We start from the raw sequence: 19,497 nt of genomic DNA on the forward strand, positions 1-19,497 counted from the left end.
TGAAAGATTGATACCTATATTTATGAACTCTACCAAAATAATAAATAAATAAAAAGAAAAGTAACAAAAATAGTACTCGTGCTTTAAAAACCCTTTGCAGCATATATATGTTCCTTAATGCTCAAAGTTGTGGCAGGTAAAGCAAATTCTAGCTGAATTCAAACCCTTTGCAGCATATATGTCCCAATAAAGTGGTGCCTAAATTTTTTTAAAAAAATCTGATTACGTTAATAAACCATAGATCTATAAAGCTAAGGTCCATTGAATTTCACTAGAAATCAATGACCATCAGACAACACGATTTAAGAACATAGGATTTGGTCCATACAACAAAGGTTGTCTGCCAATCATGACAATGGATTATGTCAGGCCTTTTCCCAGCTTCATAGAGCAACTCAAGAAAAGATAAAGACGAAAAGAAGATTGATAATATCTTAAATATCTTCGAGCTTTGGCTGGATGGTGAGGCTCACTTAAATAAACAGGCAGACCTGAAAACTAACTTTCTGTCAAGCTCAATTTGTATATCTAATACAAGTTAAAAACCAGAATAAACTTAGTTTTACACCTTCAATAGTCCTAACCAAAATTTTGTTCCTGAATAGTTGTCCATCAAAATAAGACTCTATCACAACATCCAGTGCCTGCAACATCAACTATAATGAGAATCTACAGTAACACCATATCATCCCAAAAGTAGGAACTGGTACAAACAACAATGTAATATACCTTCAGATCGGCAATAAGATCATACTGTATACAATCATATTTTGGAAGGACAATTTCCACTAGGTGTCCCTTCCTCTGCAATGCTTTACCAAGACCAGTGATAACATACCCTAAACCACCAACCTAGAAATAAATATAGATCACAAAATAATTAAAAGTAATAGAAAGAAACATTGAAGTTCATAAGGGTAATTTTCAGGTAGAACATATGCATGTACACAGGCAAGCACTTAAAATACAAACTTTCAGCTGGATTCTCGAGTTTAGACTTCACAATGTTATTTCTTCCTTAATTGCCTTTGATTCATAGCATCTGACAATATTATTCCATCCCTATTCCATCCACATAAATTTCATAATTTACATAGAAAAGATTTGTATGTAGGAATAGAAAGTTAAGAGGTCCAAGAGTTAGTGGAAGTGTGCAACAAAAACATAAAAGCAAACAGATATTGTGATATGCACAAGTATTTTAACAGAAATTTCTGTTTATTATTACTCAAGAGGCTAAGCAGACATTAAATGTTGAATGCTCACTTGCAACAATACTTAGAAGGCACTTCAAAAAAAAGCAAAAGAAGGAATCTAAAAGTATCCTAAAACCACTTCAACATGTCTGAGCAGTGAATAAGAACTCATCTGATTAAAATTTTGAATATAAGATCGCAAAGTTCTGATACAAGAAACAAAGAGTTCACATTATGTAAGATGCAAGTTTGGCTCACCTTTGCAACTAGTGCCATTTCTGCAACAATATGGATAATGTGCAATCCTGGCCTGCATAAGAGAAACAGAAAAATAAAGAGTAATCGTATGAACTTTCATAACTGAATGTTGTACAAAAACATCTGAATAGCAATAAGAAACCAAACCTTGTACTGGTGTATGTCAACTTCAGGAAGGTAGTCAACCTTTCATGCTCACCCTTACTCTCACAAGCCAAATACGCATCACGAATTCGAGAATCTTTCTTCCATGCCATATCTCGCAATGACTTGGCATCATTGGTTGATATCTTCCTTGGATGTGGGGAGGGAGTCAGAAGAGGAAGACATCCTTGGATGTGGGGAGGGAGCCAGAAGAGGAAGACAGGCTGATCTCTTCCTCTGACACCATCTCCTCCTTCTCGTCGTCAGAATGTGGCAACGCGAATCAGACCCTCGTCGCCTGGCGAGGCGACCCTCGTCGCCTGGCGAGGCTACTCGCGGTGCTGCGGTGAGGGAAGAAATAATAAATAGGTTACCTTTGAGCTTCTCCTTACTTGCTGTGGAGAGGGAAGAACCTGGTTACATTGCAAAGAGGAAAGGAAAGAAGAAGAGGTGGGAGACGAAGGAAACCTAACGGCGATAGTGGAAAGGAAACCTAACGACGATAGAGAAAAGAAAAGGAAAGACAAAGGTGTGGGAGATAAAGGAAATGATCGTGTGGGAAGGGAATTAATAGTGTTTACAATATAATGACACATATAAAATATGTCACCATAAGAGGTCTAATATGATTATTTTTATAAAAAAATAATCAATGGTAAAGAGTGTCATTATAAATATTTTATAATGACTTTTTTTTATAAGTGTCATTAAGAAAATGTCATAGTAGACCTTTTTTTCTTGTGGTGATATGTTATAGATAAGAACCTACTACCCAAGGACATTATTATATTTATTCAATTGGCACTGAACTGAAATAAATATAATAATCAACTTTGCCTTTTATTTATAATGAAATATGATACAATAATGTTGTCGACCTCCGCAAGTGTACGGAAATATCGCAAGTAATATAAAAGATTATCGTATCCACAGGGATTGGAATAAGCACTAAGAATATCTCAATGCGAATTAGCTAGACAACAAATCAATGGATTGACAAAGTCTAAGTGTAACTATGAAAAGTAAACAAAAGAATGAAAGAATAGGCAACAATAATAAAGGCAATGATAAGGGATATTCTGGGAATTTTGATTTCTTTGTAAGGTTATTCAATGTAAATGATCTACCAAATCCTTTTTCTCAATCGTCCATCATTTGTAGAAGGTTGTCGGTTCTCTCTTGCAATAGAGAACCGACTTAGGACTGAAATCCATACCTAGATTGATCAATTAGAAATGAATCTATGTTGTCCTTACATGGGCTTGCCTGTCACGTGCATCCCTCGGAAAATCAACATAAGAATCCATCGCTCATCAACCCATCAAGATATAAAGATTAATGCATAAATCTATCCTACCCTCTTGAAATACCTAATTTCCCCTTCAAGATAATCCCTCAAATGTCCTTACACGGGCATGTTCCTGTCACGAAGATCCCTCAGAAAATCGAATGAAGAATTACCTCTACAAGATTCACAAGATATCCAAACTCTCAATCAAGCATGGTAATTAGGCACAATCACAACATTCCACACAAGATCAAATAGATACAAAACAGGACAAAATCATAGAAATGGGAAATTGGTATATCCACAAGAGTTTGCATCAAGAAATCCTTACAAATACTCCCTCCATCCTAGAACAAGAGAACTACTCCATAAATCGAAGAAAGAAATCCGAAAATATAAAGATTACAAGCATTTCTAATCCCTCAAATTCAAGAAAGGAGAGAAAGAAAACTTATCTACGGAGAAGAATGGTCTTCGGATCCAATCCTTCGATATTGGAGTCAAATCGATGAAGATCTTCCCTTAGAACGCCCAGAAATCCACCCAAGAATGGAAGGAATCGCCTAAATCTTCCTTTCTCCGAAAGGGGAGAAGATCCCCTTTCAAATCTTGAAGGAAGCTTTATATAGAAGAGGGGTTTGGGCGTCACACGGGCCCAAGGCACGACCGTGTGAGGTTCACACGGCCTACTCCATTCTCTTCTCTACTAACCTCACACGGCCGTGTGAGGTACACGGCCATGACTCGCCTCTACCAATGCCCCCCTTGCACGGCCGTGTAAATCTACACGACCTGTACTGCCTTCTCCTCTGGAAACCTGGCACGGCTGTGTGGTGCACACGACCAGCACACTCTTGCTCACTGGAAACCTCACACGCCCGTGTAGCATACACGGCCGAGGCTTCTATGGTCTCTGGAAAACTGACATGGTCGTGTGGTGTACACAGCCTATGCTTCATTGGGCTTCAAAACTTGGCACGACCGTGTGAGGTTCACACGGCCAAGCCATCTTCTTTCTCTGCTGCTGCTACATGACCTCTCATCTCCACACGGCCTGGGCAAACCCCCATGGTAGGGTCGTGTGGGGTTCAGGTATCATGGCTTCCTCCATCACTTTGCTTGCAGATTTGGCCTCGAACACGCATCCTTCACCAAATTCGACTCCTGCGTACAGAAAATGCACAAAAGCAGATCTCCAAATAAAGAGAGTAAATATGCTAAAAAGGAAAGCTAGAAGTACGAAAATGCATAGATCAAGCATGCTCAAAGTATGTGAATGTGCGTCAAAACATGCTAACAAGTGTATACAATCTACGTACATCACACCCCTAGACTTAAACCTTTGCTTATCCTCAAGCAAAATGTTGCAATCTAAATTCATATGCTCTACAATGCTCTCATATCCCTAATGCATTCTCCTAACTCTATCAAAAAGTTTCATTAATAAGCATGATCATGAAAACAAGTTAAGTTTGGCTCAAGCATAAGTCTCATGTGCATAGTGCATGGTAACTCAAAAACTCTTCAAGTTTCAATCTATGTCCTAGTCAAGTCGTCATCAAGTTTGAATTCCTAATGTTTCCAGTGATAGACAAATAATCAGTGATAGACACTTACTTGCCACACACTTAATTCATCTTTCTCAATCAACCCAAGGTCTCAAAGGCGTGCTCAATCTCAAGAGAAGCTAAGCAATCATTTCCCCAGTAACCTAACTCGGTCTCAAAGGGGTGACTAGCTAGATTCCACTCACGACAACTATTTTTTTATATCCCTTATTCACTTTTTTCCTTTATTTTTTTTTCACATTTTTTTCATAAGTATTTGCATTGTATAAATCTTATTTCACAAGTGTACTTTTAGCATAAATGTTGGGATATTTTGATTTTTCCAAATGAGCTAACATGATTTGAGCCTCATCCAGTAGCCAAAATGAAGTTTGAGAAATCACCATGGAAACCAAGTACTAGACAAACAAGATGAATCATAACTATTTCAATGATATCAATCATTCAAGCATCAAGTCAAAGTGTAGTGAAAATAAGATCCTTAAGGTCAAGCCAAGACTAAAACTCATCTCCATAAGATACTTAGCTTATTTCATGCTACCCAAGATAGAGAAAAGAGGTACATTAAGCATACTACTAACATCATTTGAGCATCATGAATCTAGATAATGAACGTGCTAACATTTAATCTTGAAGACAAGAAAGCATATAAGTGAAGTTTTGATGTTCTCAAGATGTATGCCATAAGATTTCAAAAGATAGTCAAGTGACTATCAAAATAAGCAATCCAAGCAAGACAATCAAAATAAAGTGCAAAACAAAAATTAGACATGTAGAAAACAAGCAAAAACTGAAAACTAGAATGCAAAAAGAAAGAAAAATCAGGTTCGACACCCCCCCCCCCCAGACTTAAAATTTTCATCGTGGTTGGCCAATGGGAAAACTAGGGAAACCTGGAGTTTCGCTCAGGATTATATGATACTCAAACAAAGCATCTACTTGTTGGCTAGTGACACTCATGCTTTGCATAAAATCTCTCATTCTAGCTTGATCCGTATCATAATCCTGGACAAATTCGGCCACTTGACCTTGAAAATTCCTCGTGGATTGAAAGTGCTCTTGTACTTCTCTAAAATGATTATCTGATAAAGAGAAGCGACCTTCCAACATTCTTCGTTGGGCATCATGCTTCTCATGAAGCGATTCTAGAGAAGTACGAAAATCAGAAAAGTCAAATCTGGAGGAACCCGTACCATAGGCAAAAGAATGCCTAGCAGGATCCGGATGTCCGGAGGGTTGCGGGTATTCAAATGTCGAGGACTCAATGTGTGGCTCTGTGTCTCCGGATATGGAGGGGACATTCTCGGGGTCTACATCAGTGATTACCCAATTAGCTGGGTTATGAATGGAAGTTCGTTCGGGACAAGGAAGAGGTAGAGGAAAACTATTCCTCCTAGGAAATGTGAAACCATTCTCATCCCGAATAATCAGTTTCATGGCAAGACATGCATCCATGTCGGTCATATCATTGCCATGAATAACCTCCAACCCATCTAAATCAAGTTCCAAGTTAATTGCTACTTGAGTAATCAACCCACCAAGAACTATTGATCCCGAAGACGCCCTCGCAGTTCTCACTAAGGTTTGCAAAAAATGAAAACCAGAATCAAAATCAACCTTATGTAGCCCATAGAGAATAAAGTTCTACTTTTTTGATGACTCCATCACTTTCCCCCCTGCCAAAAATAGTTTTCCTTATAATTCTATGTAGATATCTAAAAACAGGATTTTGCATGTGAGAAGCCTTGGCTCTAGAGGGCTCATAAGGGTGATCTAATCTGGTGATTGAATTCCAAAAATGATTCCAATTAAACCTAGAATCAAACCTTCGAGAGCTACCGGAAGACAATCCAAAATAAGTGTTAAAGTCACTAAATGTCCATTGAAAATCTTGATTCATCAACCTAAAAGTTATCTTGCCAACAAAATCATCTTCATTGGCAAAATGGGCATCTAGTGAGCTTAGAAACTCCAAAACAAGGCGAGGATAAGTAGGTAGATGTGTGTACAACATATCACTCCAATCTAAGAACCCAATCATCCAATCTATATCATCCCTAATTCCCATCATATCTAAAACGGTTGGGTCCATATACCTAGTACACACAATCTTTCTATTGACAAGAATTGCAAATCTAGTAAATTGATCATCATTTCTAAATACAATATTGAATTCGTTGTCATTACCTTCGTTGCGTGAGGTCCTCTTTCCTTTGCCTTGCACTGGTTGTTTCCCTTTGTCTCTGGATGGTTCCTTTCCTTTGTCTCCACCACTAGATCCACCACCACCCTTGCGAAGTTTCTTCAATAGGTTGGACATATTGTCAAGCTTGAGTGGGGAAGGATATTGTTTAGGGTTGGAGGAACTAGATCTTGAGGAAATAGATCTTAGAGTTATGAAAGTGGAGATCTTGGATCTAGGAGAAGAGAAGAATCTAGATCTAGGTGAAGTTTGTGGAGAAGAAAGGGTTTTAGGTTTAGATCTGAAAATCTTTAGGAGAAAGGTTGAAGAAGAGAGGAATTTTGGAGAGAAGAGGGTGTTGAGATGAGGTGGGTGTGTGGGGGACATGGCCTGGATCTGGCCGTGTATAGGAGACATGGCCTGAATAAGTTTCTCCACACGGGCCGTGTAGATCTACACGGCCCCTACCTTCTCCTTCTCGGATAACTTTGCACGGCCGTGTCTGGGACACGGCCCCATCAGTCTCCTTCTCTGGAATCAGCACACGGCCGTGTTAGATGACACGACCAGTGCATGCCTCCGCACTGGTTCCTTCACACGGTCATGTGTGAGACACGGCCAAGAAGTTCTCCTCCTCTGGATTCTTCACACGGCCGTGCGTGAGATACGGCCGAAATTTTTTCCTCCTTTGGATTCTTCACACGGTCGTGTCTGGGACACGACCCTGCACCTTTTCTTCTCTAGAGACTCCACACGACCGTGTCATATAGACACGGCCCAAGCTTCTCCCTTCTCTACACCATAAGCTTGGCCGTGTACAGCACACGACCATGCTCTGTTTTGCTCCAATTGATGATTTTTTTTCCCTTCTAGCTCTTCCAACACTTCCATGCTCATGAAGAAGTCATGACCAGCTCATGGAAGTGAAATTTCAACCCTTGGGTTGCCTCCCAAGAAGCGCTTTGTTTAAGGTCTTTAGCTTGACCAATCTTGATTACTTCTCTCTTTTCCTTGCCCTTGGAGGGCAGACATATTTGTCACTTTTGTTGGGAGGTCTCCTCCCAACATCTTCCACCACATTATTTTCTTCGTTTGGTGGCCTCCCATGAGGATGGAAATTCCATTCCTCCAGTTTGTAAATGCTTGCTCTGCTACAAGCATTTAAGAGAGAAGAGACATGGTTAGAGGCTTTAGATAAATCATATTCCAACCGTTCCTTACCAATCACCAAAGAAAGTTTATGATTTTTAACATCAATAATAGCTCCTGTTGTAGCAAGGAATGGTCTTCCCAATATGATAGGGATTTTTTGGTCCTCCTCCATGTCTAACACAACAAAATCGGTGGGAATTATACTCCCACCTACTTCTACCGGCACATCCTCAACGATACCCATAGGGTACCTGCAGGAGTGATCAACAAGTTGTAGCGCCATGGTAGTAAGTTTAAAGTTTTTTAACCTAATTTATTACAAATAGAATAAGGAATGAGGCTAACACTTGCCCCCAAATCACAAAAAGCTTTCTCAATAAATTCAGTTCCTATATTGTAAGGAATATAAAAGCTTCCGGGGTCTTTCAACTTTGGGGAAGTGTTCTTTTCAAAAAGAGCGCTGCATTCCTCTATAAGTGCAATGGTCTCTATATCTCCTTTCCTCCTCTTATTCGACATGATGTCCTTCAGGAATTTGGCAAACTTGGGCATTTGAAGGATTGCATCAATGAGTGGTACTTCAACACATATTTCTTTTACCTTCTCCAAGAATTTGCCAAACTCTTCATCCTTCTTTGACATAATAAGTCTTTGAGGAAAAGGGACTGCTATACTTTGATGGTGGAGTGGAAGAGTCTCTTCAACCTTAGTAATTCTCTCCTCATCAATTTGAATCTGATTTGGTGCTGGAGGAGAGAGCTCTTCTTCAGTGTGCATCCCTTTTGGAGCAGTCACTTGGGGATCTCCTAAGGTCCGTCCACTCCTAAGCTCAATTCTATTGCAGTGTTCCATAGAATTGACATCAGGCTTGCCAGGTAATTGTCCTAGTGCCCTAGAAGATAAGGAAGCTAGTTGGGCAATCTGACTTTCCAAGATCTTTTGATGTCTATCAGAATTGTCCATTCTCTAAGTGAGCTTTAAAATGTCTTGTTTCATTTCATTCTAAGTGGACATAGTATCTTCAAATATCTTTTCAATTTTAGACATAGGAAAGCCTTGAGAAGATTGTTGCTGAAAATTTTACTGCCCAGTTTGAAAATTAGGCCTTGCCCCCATGGATGGTCCTTGATCTTGGTTATTTCTGTAAGAGAAATTAGGATGACTCTTCCATCCAAGGTTGTAGGTATTTGAGTATGGGTTGTTCTGCCTTTGATTGAAACCCATGATTGCATCACATTGCTCTAATTGATTGATTTGTGCAGTGATAGCCCCCAATGGACATGAGTCATTTGAATGTTCAAAACTTCCACATACTTCACAAGAAGAAACAATGGCATTGACCGTACTTGAGCTAGCTCCCATATTCTCAAACTTTTTTGTAAGAGCATCCAGTTTTGCAGCCAATAAGGTCACTGCATCAACATCAAATTTTCCTGATGATTTTGTTGTTGGGTTCATACAAGAATGTTGGGTTCTTCGGGCCGCGAAAACCGCTTTTTCGCGTTGCGGAAACCCCGAGTCACCCAAAGCCATGGATCTCGTGCAAAGATTCGTAAACAAAATTATCGAAAAACCTTTTTCTTGTACGAGTTTGTAAAAACTTTAGATCTACACTAAAGTTAAGATCATTACCCTTGTAGCGAAGCCCTTCGCGTTCCCGCTTGTCCAAGATGTCGCCGGATCTCTATAGTTGTCAAAGTAGACAACCTCTATATGTATCCACACGGACACAAGTAGAAGGAGATAACCAAAACACAAGGTGTGCTAGCACCAATGGAGTGTTCGGCCAAGGAATGGGAGAAGGAGAAGAGAGAGCACCCAAGGGAGAAGAAGAGTGAATAAATCAATTAGAGGAAATTCAAAAAAACCCCTTAGCCATCAAGTGGCCGGCCACTCTAGGAGGTGTAACCCCCACATTAATTCCAATTAATGTGGAGACCATTAAGAGTTGTAACCCCCATGAGGTGGCACTCTAGGATGATGTGGATCAACACTATTGGTCCACATCTTGCCACCTCACTAAATGACATGGTAACAAGTGTAACCTCCTCATTTAATGTGGGCCGGCCACATTAAATGCTATGGAGGCTTGTAACCTCCATGAGGTGGCACACATTGATGATGTGAAGCAATCCTATTGGTCCACATCTTGCCAACTCACTAGTGATGTGGCAAAAAGTCAAGTCAAACATGACTTTTACTCTTCCTCTCAAATCAAGTCAAACTTGATCAAATCTCTCTCATGGTTGATCTAATCCAACCATATGATTCAAGCCAACTTAATATAATGAATCTAATTCATTAAATTAAGTTGATTTAATGAGTCATAATCTAAATTAGACTCATTGAATACATGAATCAACTTGAGTCCAACTCAATTAGCCCAATTTGGATTACTCTTAATCCAATATGATTCATCAAATGAATCTAATCCTCTTGGTTCATCATATGAACCAAATCTCCATCTAATAGTCCTTAGTGTGTGACCCTATAGGTTCTTGTAACGTTGGCAATGCCCTAAACCCATTTAGGAGCATAAGTAATGAGCGGTATCTAGCAACACATCATTACTACCCAAGTTACAAGAATGTCGAGATCCGACATCATCTTGTGACTACCAATTGTGACTCCTCACAAAATATGTCAAATGTCCTTCTATCCTTGACATCTAGATTGATCAATGTGAGGCATAGACCGTGTCATCCTCTAATCAATCTAAATCTTGAACTCCAAGTAGACTCACTCGATCAAATGAGCTCAACATCTCATGTTGACTCATTTGGGCATGGCCATGCACTTCGTGGTCTAACTCTATCAAGAATATTGATGTCACTCCCGTCATATGGGAGGGATAGATCCCATCTACATCACTCACATCCCTCTACATAATTCGTTATATACCCAGTAATCGCCTTTATAGTCCACCCAGTTACGGGTGACGTTTGACGAAACCAAAGTACATAACTCCTTATGTAGGGATCCATGGTGACTTCAGGTCTAAGGACTAATAGTCATACTAATAGCCAGATGAGAAAGTATATGACACTCATATAATGATCCATGATACTTTCTCATGGCGGGTCATTCAGTATACATTCTCTAATGCATACCCATGTGTCAGCTTGATATCTCTATATCCATGACTTGTGAGATCAAGTCATCGAGCTGACCTACATGCTAGTCTTATTGTATTAACATTGTCCCTGAATGTTAATACTCGACTAGGAATGATTTAGAGTAGTGTTCCCTATATCATCTCACTATCGATTCAACTAATCGATTGATATAGGTATGAACCTTCTACTCTAGGACGTTACTATACTTATTTTATCTGGCACTAATACAAATAAGCATAATAACCAAAAACCAAATGCCTTAATATATATACATGAATATGATATACATGAGTCCATACAATCATCAAATGATTGGCTCTAGGGCTCTAACTAACAAAGAATAGCCACCACTTCTTTCATTAGTCCATTGATGGTGGTTTTGTGCTACGCTCTCAATTATCTCCTCGGCTTCATCCAAGCTCTTATTCATAAGTGCCCCTCCAGCAGCTGAATCAAGAGACACTTTTGTATGATAATTAATGTCGTTATAAAACGTATGTAGCACTAACCATCTTTCCAAACTATGGTGCGGGCATTGTCTGAGTATATTATTATATCTATCCCAAGCTTCAAATAAAGATTTAGAGTCCGCTTGCTTGAAACTTGCAATAAGATTCCTCATATGGGTCGTTTTACTTGGAGGATAGAATTTATCAAGGAATTGTTGCTCGCATTGCTCCCATGTGGTGATGCTATTTAGAGCCAAAGAGTTTAACCATTGCTTGGCTCTATCTCTCAAGGAGAACCCAAATAGAAGTAGGCGCACTGCCTCTAAAGCAACACCATTCATTTTCATTGTGCCGCATATTTCATAGAAGACTTCCAAATGTTGATTTGGGTCTTCATGCGGTCCTCCACCAAATTGATTTTGTTGCACCATGGATATAATCGCAGGTTTGATATCAAAATTATTTGCTTCAACTGAAGGCCTTGAAATACTAGATCGAAAACCCCTAGCATAAGGTGTTGCATAATCCTTTAGTGGTCTATTTGTCATAATAGAATGTTCTTGTTCTTCTTGTTGTCTTTGCAGAATTTTCTTCTATGAAATGTTCTGTCTATCTCAGGATCTAGAGGAAGAAGTTCTCCTGCAAAGTTAGATCTTCGCATACACAAGAACAAGATACCAAGATATGTTCACAAAAGAAAATGAAAGAAAGAGACTAAATTAAAAGAAAATAGAGAAAAGTTCGACAAAAATATTAGAATAAAAAATGCAGAATTAGAATTACAATAAAAAGAATTGACAAGAAAGTTATACAAGAAAGGAAGAACTTATGAAAATAGAATTCTAATCAATTAGTTACAACTATGCAAATGAAAAGAAAAGTTATGTCTAGTCTAACTCAAATGATAATCCCTAATGTTATATCGCAGTCCCCGGCAACGACGCCAAAAACTTGTTGACCTCCGCAAGTGTACGAAAATATCGCAAGTAATATAAAAGATTATCGTATCCACAGGGACTGGAATAAGCACTAAGAATATCTCAACGCGAATTAGCTAGACAACAAATCAATGGATTGACAAAGTCTAAGTGTAACTATGAAAAGTAAACAAAAGAATGAAAGAATAGGCAACAAGAATAAAGGCAATGATAAGGGATATTCTAGGAGTTTTGGTTTCTTTGTAAGGTTATTCAATGTAAATGATCTACCAAATCCTTTTTCTCAATCGTCCATCATTTGTAGAAGGTTGTCAGTTCTCTCTTGCAATAGAGAACCGACTTAGGACTGAAATCCATACCTAGATTGATCAATTAGGAATGAATCTATGTTGTCCTTACACGGGCTTGCTTGTCACGTGCGTCCCTCGGAAAATTAATATAAGAATCCATCGCTTATCAACCCATCAAGATATAAAGATTAATACATAAATCTATCCTACCCTCTTGAAATACCTAATTTCCCCTTCAAGATAACCCCTCAAACGTTCTTACACGGGCATGTTCCTGTCATGAAGATCCCTCGAAAAATCGAATGAAGAATTACCTCTACAAGATCCACAAGATATTCAAACTCTCAATCAAGCATGGTAATTAGGCACAATCACAACATTCCACACAAGATCAAATAGATACAAAATAGGATAAAATCATAGAAATGGGAAATTGGCATATCCACAAGAGTTTACATTAAGAAATCCTTACAAATACTCCCTCCATCCTAGAACAAGAGATCTACTCCATAAATCGAAGAAAGAAATCCGAAAACATAAATATTACAAGCATTTCTAATCCCTCAAATCCAAGAAAGGAGAGAAAGAAAACTTATCTACGGAGAAGAATAGTCTTCGGATCCAATCCTTCGATCTTGGAGTCGAATTGGTGAAGATCTTCCCTTAGAACGCCCAGAAATACACCCAAGAATGGAAGGAATCGCCCAAATCTTCCTTTCTCCCAAAGGGGAGAAGATCTCCTTTCAAATCTTGAAGGAAGCTTTATATAGAAGAGGGGTTTGGGCGCCACACGGCCCCGAGGCACTGCCGTGTGAGGTTCACACGACCAACTCCATTTTCTTCTCTGCTAACCTCACACAGTCGTGTGAGGTACACGGCCGTGACTTGCCTCTACCAATGCCCCCCTTGCACGGCCGTGTAAATCTACACGGTCTGTACTGCCTTCGCCTCTGGAAACCTGGCACGGTCGTCTGGTGCACACAGCCAACACTCTCTTGCTCACTAGAAACCTCACACAGCCGTGTAGCATACATGGCCGAGGCTTCTCTGGTCTCTAGAAAACTGACATGGTCGTGTGGTGTACACGTCCTAGGCTTCATTGGGCTTCAAAACTTGGCACGGCCGTGTGAGGTTCACACGGCCAAACCATCTTCTTTCTCTGCTGCTGCTACATGGCCTCTCATCTCTACACGGCCTGGGCAAACCCCCATGGCAGGGTCGTGTGGGGTTCAGGTATCATGGCTTCCTCCATCGTTTTGCCTGCAGATTTGGCCTCGAACACGCATCCTTCACCAAATTCGACTCCTGCATACAGAAAATGCACAAAAGCAGATCTCCGAACAAAGAGAGTAAATATGCTAAAAAGGAAAGCTGGAAGTACGAAAATGCATAGATCAAGCATGCTCAAACTATGTGAATGTGTGTCAAAACATGCTAACAAGTATATACAATCTACGTACATCAAATGTGCCCTTTACAATCATCTCATAATTGACACTAGGGCTAATACTAACTGTTGGTTGGTCCTAGGAAGATCGTACTGGTTCCACTGTACAAAAATTTTGTACAAGTATCGAACCTTTCCTAAACAACCTATTGTGTTCTTTAGAAGTTAAATTTGGAATCGCAAACGGAACTTAACATTATTGATTCCAAATTTAACTTATCTGTTCTTAATGGTTTAGACTTGGATCGCAAGCGGAACTTAACACTATTGATCCAAATCCACCTATGTTATTAATTTAATTAAATATTAATTTCTAAAATTGGCTTCCAGGTTAAACATGGCGAGTCACTAGGCCTTCTTGGATATGGGAGCAACCACCACTTCCTAGACAAAGCCTTTTAAGGAAAGCTAATATTTAATTTCCTTATATAACTCTAGGTTTAACCAAAAGGAACAATCGAATCACAAATTCAAAAAATAAAAAAAAACACAAACTTGAATAACAAATTCGAAAATCCAGAATCTAATGCCTCTTGTGTTTGGAATTCATACAAAGAAAAATAACTAGCATGATGCGGAAAATAATTACTAGTTATACCTTCCTTTGTAAGCAACGACCTCTTGATCTTCTACCGTATTCCTCTTCTTATCCCGGACGTTGTGTGGGCAACGATCTACCGAGATGAGAACCACCCAAGCCCTTCTTCTTCCTCCTTGCAAGTTTCGGCCAAACCAAGACTCCTCCAAGGATGTAGAATTTCGGCCACCACCACCAAGCTCTAAGGGATGCAAGAAACAAAGCCTCCTTTCTCTCCTTCTTCTCCTAGCTAGAACCGACCACCATCAAAAGCTCCAAGAGAAGGATGAAACCGGCTACTAAAGAAGAAGAGAAGAGGAGAGGGAGAACCTCTAGGGCCGGCCACAACCAAGGAAGAATAGAGAGGAAGAAATAGAATAGAGTTGTTACCCATGAAGACACCTCTACCCTCTCTTTTATAATCCTTGGCCTTGGAAAATAAGGAAATTTAAATAAAAACTTCCTTAATTCTTTTGCCATGAAAAGGAAAATTTAATTAATCTAAAAATCAATTTCCTTTTCTTAAACAACATGGTCGGCCACCTATTAGCTCCAATCAAGGAAAGTTTAATTCACACAAGAATTAAAACTTTCTAATTTAATTCACACACTTCTATAATAACTAAGGTGTTGTTCTTTTATCAAGTCAGTACAAAAGAATTTACCTTAAATGGTCCTGCTCAGTATACTCAAAGTGTACTAGTGTAATTTATCAGTCAAGATAAACTAACACCTAATTACACTACGACTATTCCAATAGTTTGTTCCTTTCCATCTTAGTCGTGAGCAACTGTTTATAATTTATAAAGAACTGATGACATGATCTTCTGTGAGTGACACCATTCACCATGTTATCTACAATATAAATTAATTGAACAACTACACTTAGAAAATAAATGTAGATATTTGACCAATGTGATTCTTTTATTTCTAAATAAATGTTTACAAAAGCTAAGCTTTTAGTATACATTCCAACACTAACACCACGGTACATCTAGATTACCCCCTCTACTTTCTAACATCAAATTGAGGCAAATCCATTAATCCCTAAGATAGTTATCCCCTGATGGAAAGCCAGTTTATATTCAAGATAATAATGCTAGAAGTCCACTTTGAGGGACTACCCCTATCACTAGGGCTCCACAATTCATCTAGATTATCACCTCTACATTGTGACTGACTCTCCATATCCTAAGGCATTTATAGCATACACAATAAAACCAGAGCAAGGAATAAATGAAATAATGTATGCTTCAATTCAAAGGTTCAAACAAATGGCTGCTATGAAACCTCCTAATGTATATTATGAGATTTGTGGTATAACAAGTCATACAATCGAAAATTTCATCAAGTTATGCAACTTGGAAGAATCAATGGATGATCTTGACAGAAAGTTTGATGCAATGTGTAGGATCGAAAGTGCTAGAGGGGGAGGGTGAATAACGCTCGTGGCTTTTTCACATTTTCGGAAAACATAGAATAAACGCAGTGGAAATGTAAGAAAGAAAATAAAACCAATGCTGACACTTTTGATTTACTTGGTTCGGAGCCTTTTGACGACTCCTACTCCAAGGCCCATGATCGTTGATCACTTTTGTTGGGTAATCACTAATAGCTCGAACAAGATTACAATTTGAAGTACAATAACTATAAAAATTAAGTTACTGACAACAAAAGAATAAGAAGTTGTTTGTCAATTATTGGAGCAGCGTTTGAGCATTCTTGAATCGTTCCAGAGCAGTGTGCAAGTGCGAAAGTTATTCTGAATGAAAATTATTTTTGAAGCTCTTGGTCGAACCCCTTTTTATAGCCAAGTTGGGCATGATCTAGATCCACTGATCTTAGGGTCAGTGTTTGACTCGACACTAATCAATCGACTGATCCTCCTGATCGGTCGATTGAATCCGCTCAATCCACCTAGCTTTCTGTCCAGATGCTGCCGCTCTCGCTAAGATCATCGTTCGGTCGATTGATCCCATAGTCTGATCGACTGAACCCTTAATGCTCCTTGGCTTATCTGGTTTGATTAACATGGTTTGAAGTTTATCCACTATTCGGTTGACTGAACCTGAGGTTCAATCGACTGATCCCTTGGGAAAACTTTCACCACAAGCTATAATCTGATCTGTTTGCTTAGAGGTTCAGTTGACAGATTCGGACATTCAGTCAACTGAACAAACCAAAATTCTAACTTGCAAAGTGTCAGTATTCTTGCAAAATAGAGTTAGAATAAAAGGGATATAATATGTAAAGAATGATAAAACAACCTTCAGACTGTTTGATCCCGACTTTGAATTTTGCTAAAACTCTAAGTCAGACCGATGCCTAATGTTCCCTCTTCGGGAAACACATCCTCACCTACTCCTTTCAGGAGAGTTTACCTTTTGCCAAACTAATCCTCTAGACTGACTGGACATTTGTTCAGCATCCGAGACTTCAGGACTTCATGCTGGATGTTCGTTCCATGACCCATCCAACCTTCCACCTGGTGTATGCGACCCCTAAGATTTTCACCTAGAGTCCTCGACTCTAGGATTTCACCCAAAGTCCTTGATCCACCAAGACTTTGCCAGTCCCTCAGATTAGGACTTCATTGCTTAACTGTAGCTAGGACTTTCTATCTATCTAGAATCTGTTGGTTGCTACACCTAGATTCCATTCTGTTTCCCCTGTACAAAAATTTGTACAAGCACAAAACTTAACCTAGCTATCCATGTGCTCTACTGAAGTTAAACTTAGATTGCAAATGATGCTTAACATTATTAATCCAAGTTGCTCTTCAGAAGTTAAACTTGGATTGGAAACGATACTTAACATTTTTACTCCAAGTTTAACCGATGTGATCTTTCTGAGTTAAACCATATTACAGAAATTGATTAAATAACTATTTCAAAGATTGACTTCCGGGTTAAACATGGTGAGGCACTAGGCCTTCTTGGTTATGGGATCATCCACCACTTCCTAGACAAAACCTTTCAAAGAAATTGGATATTTAACTTCTTACAGTAACCCTATGTTTAACTACAGAGACCACAATAAAAACACAAGATTGAAACGCAAAATCAAAATACAAAATTGATAGCATGAAATTGAAACATAAAATTGCTAGCCTCTTGTGTTGGTGTTTCAGAATTCATGCAAAGAAAACTAACTAATTAATTCGATGCGGGAACCATTAATTAGTTATACCTTTCTTTGTAACAAAAGACCTCTTGATCTGTTGTTGTATTCCTCTCCTCCTCTTGGGCGTTGTGTGGGCAACGATCTACCAAGATGGAATCCACCCGAACCACTTCTTCTCCTCCAAGACTCTTAAGCCACCAAAGGATGCCAAAATAGGAAACTACCTTCTCTTCCTCTTCTCCAAATAGCTGACCACCAAGGAGATGGAACTTCTTTGACGTGTCACCGGCCTTGAGAGAAAGAAAACAAGGAGAAAGAAGAGAAGCAAGGGTCGGCCACCAAGGAAAAGAGAGGAGGAGCTAAGGTTGTGTGTTCTCTCATGAGGCACCCTCTACCTCTCTTTTATAATCCTTGGTGGATGCAAAAAGGAAAGTATTTTAAACAAAATTAAAAACTTCCTTTTAATTTCTATATGGCCAGCCATAGCTTGATCAAAAGAGGAAATTTTAACAACAATTAAAATCTCTCTTTTTTAAATTTCCTATTCTACATGGCAATAAAGGAAAGTTTTAAAATTAATCTCTCTCTTTTAAAACATGTAGACAACTACAAAACAAGGAAAGATTAATTAAAAACTTCTCTTTTTAAATCATGGTTACAAAAAAGGAAAGTTTTATCAAAAATTAAAATCTCTCTTTTAAGCATTATAGATAACTACAAATAAGGAAAGATTTTAACAAAATTAAAATCTTCCTTTAATCCTTTGTAGATAGCTATAAAAGGAAATATTTTAAAATTTTAAAGCTCTCTTTTAAAACCATGAGGATAGCTATAAAAGGAAATTTTAAAATTAAAATTTCTCTTTTAAATCTCTTCATGAATGACTACAAAAGGAAATATTTTAACAAAAAATAAAATCTCTCTTTAGTTATAATGGTGTGGTTGGCCCCATGCTTGGACACCAAGCATGGCTTGGTCGACCACCTCTTGGGCTTCCAAGCCCATGCTTGGCCGACCCCCTTGCACCAAGCAAGGATGTGGCCGACCCATTACTTAGGTAAGAAGTGGAATTTATGGATACAATGATTTATAGAGGCTACAATAGGGACCGAGAGGAGAAATTAGTTTTGGTCTCCCGATGAGCTTGAGCTTCCTGTGTTCGACCCGAACACCCAACTCAAGTTCATTAATAATAACTCATACTACTAAAGAGTTATTATTGAACTACTGCATCAATCCCAAATTACATTATGGACTCCTTCTTATCATGAGTGTGTTTGTCTCCCTGTGTTTAAGGTATCGAATGTCCACTAATTAAATGAGTTACTAACAGCTCACTTAATTAATATCTAACTCTAAGAGTAGTACCACTCAACTTTATTATCATGCAGACTAAGTCCACCTACAAGGTTTACATGATAATCCTTATGAGCTCCTCAAGGGGGCATCATCAACCTAGATTACTAGGACACAGTTTCCTTCTATAATCAACAACACACCATATAAATAATATCATTTCTCAACTTATCGGACCTATTGATTTATCGAACTAAATCTCACCCATTGATAAATCAAAGAAATAAATATTAAGTATACGTGTTTGTTATTATATCGGGATTAAGAGTACGCGCATCCATAATAATAGAGGTTTTGTTCTTTAATGTTGTCAGTATAAAAAAAATAACCTCAAATGATCCTGCTCAATACACACATAGTGTACTAGTGTAATTTTATAGTTAAGATAAACTAATACCAAATTACACTACAAC

At 38.6% G+C, this 19,497-nt stretch overlaps 1 long non-coding RNA gene across 1 annotated transcript; it reads right to left on the minus strand.

The window, feature by feature from the left end:
* Positions 1-584: 584 nt before the first annotated feature.
* On the minus strand, positions 585-1,464 carry LOC121969139. Its single transcript, XR_006108513.1, has 3 exons — positions 1,455-1,464; positions 730-852; positions 585-644 (listed from the first exon to the last, which is right to left on the minus strand). It is a non-coding gene; the product is annotated as an uncharacterized LOC121969139 (long non-coding RNA).
* Between the last annotated feature and the right edge of the window lie 18,033 nt (positions 1,465-19,497).

The sequence above is a fragment of the Zingiber officinale genome, chromosome 1B (assembly GCF_018446385.1).
Source record: "Zingiber officinale cultivar Zhangliang chromosome 1B, Zo_v1.1, whole genome shotgun sequence".
Lineage (NCBI taxonomy): Eukaryota > Viridiplantae > Streptophyta > Magnoliopsida > Zingiberales > Zingiberaceae > Zingiber > Zingiber officinale.